The sequence below is a fragment of the Limulus polyphemus genome, unplaced genomic scaffold (assembly GCF_000517525.1).
Source record: "Limulus polyphemus unplaced genomic scaffold, Limulus_polyphemus-2.1.2 Scaffold3650, whole genome shotgun sequence".
Lineage (NCBI taxonomy): Eukaryota > Metazoa > Arthropoda > Merostomata > Xiphosura > Limulidae > Limulus > Limulus polyphemus.
This window is the reverse complement of record NW_013669260.1, coordinates 80,529-86,803: the sequence shown is the minus strand read 5'-3', so window position 1 is coordinate 86,803 and position 6,275 is coordinate 80,529. Positions and strand designations below refer to the sequence as shown.

The 6,275-nt window shown below is 36.8% G+C and overlaps 1 protein-coding gene across 2 annotated transcripts in view; it reads right to left on the bottom strand.

Annotated features, from left to right (window-relative positions):
• The window catches only part of LOC111088381, a 13,824-nt gene that overhangs the window by 5,181 nt on the left and 2,368 nt on the right, over positions 1-6,275 (bottom strand). The gene's annotated exons all lie outside the window — the stretch shown is intronic.

Genomic DNA, 6,275 nt, shown 5'->3' with positions numbered 1-6,275 from the left:
ATATGATACATAAATATACACGTAAATAAAAAATACTATCAATACTGAAAGTAATCCACCTATTTCATGCCGGAGTTCCCGCCGCTATAAAAGGAGTGGTTACAAACATTTGTTAGGTTAATTCTTTAGCCTAAGTGTCTTAAAAGGCAAAAATATAAAACTGCTCGATACGAGAGAACACTTGGACCACGCCAATAGTGGACGATATAAAAACAATTCGCTAACTTGAAGGTCAATCTAACATCTCAGTGTTGTTGTTGTTGTTGTTCTTTCGGCTCAAACCCAAACCTTAGAATTTGCTGTTGGTTGTATCTTAATTTCTTGTTGCCTAATAATATTATGGAAATTTGAGCAACTTGACATTCCGGGCGTGGCTAAACGATACAGTTGTCCTTGGAGGATAAAGATTTACGGGGGGAGAGAAGGAAAAATGTTTGTTTTGAATATTCGCCTCAACCTTGGCAAGAATTATCTGTACATGACAAACCGTCCATAATTTTGAACTGTTGGAGTAGTAAGTACTCTTGGCTGACCGAATAGTTGAATTTGACCGTCATGCACTCTAAAGAATTATAGGATCATCCGGGATTGGTCAAGTCTGATATCACGTGATACATTTTTAATATTTAGCCGGGAAGGGTTGTGATGAACCAGACAAACATGCCCCCCTTTTTTTACGTCAGGATGCAGTAAGCCAAGAGGTGCAAGTGGCTCCCCTGTCTGTCAGATCGATAACTCCCATTTCTTATAGCAAAACAAATTCATTCTTGAAGTTCAGCAATTTGTATAGTGTGAATATGTATAGTGTGAATATGTATAGTGTGTATATATAGTGTGAATATATATAGTGTATGTGTATATAGTGTGTGTATATATAGTGTGAATATGTATAGTGTGTATATATAGTGTATGTGTATATAGTGTGAGTATATATAGTGTATGTGTATATAGTGTGTGTATATATAGTGTGAATATGTATAGTGTGAGTATATATAGTGTGAACATATAGTGTGAGTATGTATAGTGTGAATATATATAGTGTGTGTATATATAGTAGTAATTTTTTTATTTGAAAAAGTTTTGGTATGTATACTCGCACTATATATATTCACACTATACATACTCACACTATATGTTCACACTATATATAGTCACACTATGCATACACACACACTATATATACTCACACTATATATATTCACACTATATATACTCACACTATATATATTCACACTATACATACTCACACTATATGTTCACACTATATATACTCACACTATACATACTCACACTATATGTTCACACTATATATACTCACACTATATATATTCACACACTATATATATTCACACTATACATACTCACACTATACATACTCACACTATATGTTCACACTATATATACACACACTATATATATTCACAAATCACGTTCTGTATGATTTCACTCTTTTTCTTATTATAAAATAACTTAAAAACTCCGTAATTTACACAGTTGTCCCCAGCGGTAAAATGGTGGATGGGATAGGTGTGGTACATCGAGAGCAATTAGTATGTAACAGTTGTGATTTTCCATTTATGCAAACATAAGTAGTTCAGGGACAGCGCTGGGATCCACTTTCCTTTTAAGTACCAAGCGGTGACTATATTTCACCTGAAGGAAAATTAAGACGGCAATAACAGCCAACTTCTTCATCTGGTCTCTTGTGTAAATTTAGTTATAAGGAACTTACATTCGTGTATACGTGACTACAGAACTTGAGAGATGACCTACATAGTGTTAGAGAGAACGTGAGTTGTCGCACCTTCGTCTTATTAGAACGAAGTTATGGTCTGTTGCATTTTTGTACAGGGTAGGGTGGAAACAGGGTAGGGTGAAATAACAATTAGGTGCCTCAGAGCGATACAGTATTTTTTGTTTTGTTGAATTTTGCGCAAGACTACTCGAGGGCTATGTGCGCTAGTCGTTTTTGATTTTGAAACTAGAGGGAAGGCAGGTAGTCAACATCACCCACCGCCAACTCTTGGGCTACTCTTCTACCAACAAATAGTGGAATTGAATGCCCCAACTGCTGAAATGGCGAGTATGTTCTGTGACAGAATTCGAACCCGCGATCTGCAGTTTGGCGAGTTGAATGCCCCAACTGCTGAAATGGCGAGTATGTTCAGAATTCGAACCCGCGATCTGCAGTTTGGCGAGTTGAATGCCCAAACCACCAGGCTATGTTAGGCCTTTTATTCTATACCTGTGTTCTACAAACGAAACGTTATTCGCAAAGGAAAGATGTAAGTATATAGGGGAGGGGTCCTAATTTTTAGAATATGCTGAAAATAGAGGTCACTAAAATCACGAATAATAATTAAAAAAAAAAATAAGGTGCTGGAGGAGAATAACGGTTCTGGATCGCCTGTAATTGTTGGTCACTGTTCAATCTTACTTGATTTGAAAATGACGATAAAACCATTTTTGAGTTTTCTTAAAGATTAAAGCATGTGATAAAAGTACCACCTAATTTGGAAATATTTATAATTGACGTATCAATTATCAAACTTATCATTATTTGTGTTACTTTTCTCAGATACAAACTGAGTTCAAACCAAAACTTTTAAACCTATTCTATCGTTTAACCCGATATTACCCACATGTTTTTATGTCTTTCAATGTTGGCGAGTTTCACGTGTCGTGTGCTGTTGAGGAAACGTACGTTATGACACTCTCCGTGAAGAACTGACCAAAAAAAGGCCCGGCATGGCCAGGTGGATAAGGCACTCGACTCGCAATCTGAGGGTCGCGGGTTCGAATCCCTGTCACACCAAACATGCTCGCCTTTTCAGCCGTGGGGGCGTTATAATGTGATGGTCTATCCCACTATTCGTTGGTAAAAGAGTAGCCCAAGAGTTGGCGGTGGGTGGTGATGACTAGCTGCCTTCACTCTAGTCTTACACTGCTAAATTAGGGACGGCTAGCGCAGATAACCCTCGTGTAGCTTTGCGCGAAATTCAAAAACAAAAAACTGACCAAAAAATTGGGCGAAATCACTCATTTTCTAAGTGTATTAAAGAAGGGTTCTCCATATTAACTTGTGCGATTAATTAATTAATCACAATTTCGATCGTATTTCTTATTACGTTTGTGTGTGTGTGTGTTATTAGGGATCCTGTAATTCAACAAAGTCAAGAACTCAAAGGCAACTTGATGCACGAGTAGTTTAGAAAAACCTGTTTAAAAAGCCGATAACCCGAAGAGGTGGAAGGAAGCTTATTGAAGACGAAATAAGAATCTCTAAGGACTAACCAGTGATTGGTTAGTGTTTCGTTGGGCGGAGTTTCCTTGTGTATGGGTTGCCCAATAAGTGAAAACACTGTATTCATGGAGTTGTAGTTTTTACTAAACCTTTTTTAGTGGAAGCGAGAGGGGAGTCAGGAAAATTTCAAGGGTGGAACCCACACAATTCGCCTTCCCTTGGCGTTACCATTGCCGAACATGTTCGCCCTTTTCAGCCGTGAGGGCGTTATAAAGTGACGGTCAAATCCCACTATTCGCTGGTAAAGACTAGTCCAAAACTTGCCGGGGGGTTGGTGTTGATTAGCTGTCTTCCTTCTAGTCTATCTGTTCAAAATTAGGAACGGCTAACGCAAGTAGCCTTTTTGAAATTCTATTCGAATATACAAAAACAGTAATACGCCTTTTTTTTCCTCAAAATTTACTTGGCTGAGAAAGTAGATAAAGAGTGTTATTGGAATGACCCTAAAATAAATTCAGGTGCGTTTGTTTGTAATTAAACACAAAACTATACGAGGAGCTATATGTGCCGTTCCCACTGCGGGTATCGAAACCCAGTTTTTACCGTGTACGTCTACAGACTTAATGCTGTGCCAAACTTAACCCATTTTCTTCGTAACTATTGCAAAGAAAAGTTTTTTTTTTTTTTCTGAAACGGTTAACCATTTCGGCACGGCTTTTTTTATTGTGCTTGCGATCAACAATATCTGTACGATTGCAGAGCACAGACAGCCCAAGTAAAAACACGTGCTTAAGGACCACGTTGATAATATATGTCACGTGACTGAAGGTAAAATACGATTTCTTGCAAATGAATAGAAACATTTTTTACAGTAAGTAAAAATTAACTCTCAAACTTAGATAAGAAATTAACTCTCAAACTTAAATAAAAATTAACTTTGCGCGTGTTCATAAGTGTATAAAATATTTCGCGAATGAATTCTTGCGCGTGTTCATCAGTACATGTAAATATTTCTCGTCGTTTTTCCTTCCTCGGTAGCCTGAAGTTTAGATTATTTCCAACTAAATCGACCCCACCTTCAACAAACATTCAAAACGGACATTGCTGTATAAATTTCAAACCAATGCCAGTTGCTGGTCGCGTTACCAAATGATTGGCAAAATTTAGAACCCCGGGCTAATTGTGTGTTGCAATTTCATGTCGTCTTCCTGCTGGAAGTACGAACCAAGTATGATTTTAGATCTGAGAGAAATGTGGGTTGAACTTAGGGATTTTCTCGTGTTTTATTAGCATGTCGCGTGACATGAAAATAAATGTAACAATCGGTGCCGAATGTCTTTTTACACAAACAACGTCTTCACTAATTTACGATAAAAAAATATGAAGCTACAAATTCTTTTTTTTTGAATTTGGAAAATGCGAAAGTATCTCTTAAAGCAAATATAAATAAATATATATACATATACAGAGAGATCAGTGGGTGAACAGACAAACAGATGGATGGCTAATGATATATATATATATATATGTATCAGAAACAAGGTTTTTGTAATGGAAGAAGTTTACCTTGCCGTCGGCATTATACATTGATAACCCTCGATGTGTTTGCACAGTCTTTTAGTGTTGTTTTTTTTTTCTTCTAATGATAATGCAACTTAATGCTGGTCGTCAAGGTTACCAGTCATTTTCCTCTGAAGATCATTCATTGATAGAGGCAGATGTTTGTTTGTTTGTTGTTGTTTTTTCTCTTTTTAATCATTACCGGCAAATTACAATCAAACTTAAATAAAAATTAACTCTCAAACTTAGATAAAAATTAACTCTCAAACTTTAATTCATTCGCGAAATATTTTATACACTTATGAACACGCGTAATAATTCATTCGCGAAATATTTTATACACTTATGAACACGCGTAATAATTCATTCGCGAAATATTTTATACACTTATGAACACGCGTAAGAATTCATTCGCGAAATAATTTGTACACTTATGAACACGCGTAAGAATTCATTCGCGAAATATTTCATACACTTATGAACACGCGTAAGAATTCATTCGCGAAATATTTCATACACTTATGAACACGCGTAAGAAGAATTCATTCGTAAAATATTTACGTCTTCCTATGAAATTGTGTAAGAATTCATTACATTGGGTACCTCGATGGCTCAGCGGTAGGATTGAGGTCTTATAATATTAAAAAATCAGGATTCTAAACTTGTGGACATATCCCGGTGCTGCAGCTAAGACAAAAGAAATTCCGTGTTTTTTTCTTCTTCCTTTTTTTTTTTTACGTACATTTTGAAATCCAACAATACGTTTTAACTTTACCGTATCACGATATTAGTTTCAAGTTACAATTCCACGCGCCTTCTCATATGACTTCTGCTACTTCTCCGAACTTCAGTTACAAATTACCATCGAATTATGATTTAAAATATGTGAAAAATAAACATCATTTAGATACAAATAAACTTGCTGAGGTCAAAAAGGTTTTAGCCTAGCTTTCTGGAGCTTCTAAATCCACTGCCGTAGTAGAGATTTCTGTGATAGACCTTTGTATATTACATCAGTGGCGTTGTCCATCCGACAGGAATTGCCCTGACTATTCCCGCATACGAATACGTCAACTTCGTGAACGCCACCGAGTTTACGCCCACTGAAAGCAATATCTTACACTGTGGGATGCTGTAGAGAATACTGGTGTATTTTGGTGTTTCGGTGTGTGTTCCCTGCTTATGACCCCCACTGTTAGATGTTGTGGGGAATACTGGTGTGTGTTTTGTCTTTCTGGATATCCACCGCTGGTATTTCTAAATTTTCTCAGCTGGCTGACTTGTATACTTGTCACGGTAGTTTGGAAGAAAATGCAAAAAACAACAACAATCGTTTTGTACCTAGTCGCACTGTGCTGAGTTTTGTACCTAGTCACACTGTACTGAGTTTTGTACCTAGTCACACTGTGCTGAGTTTTGTATCTAGTTACACTGTGCTGAGTTTTGTACCTAGTCACACTGTACTGAGTTT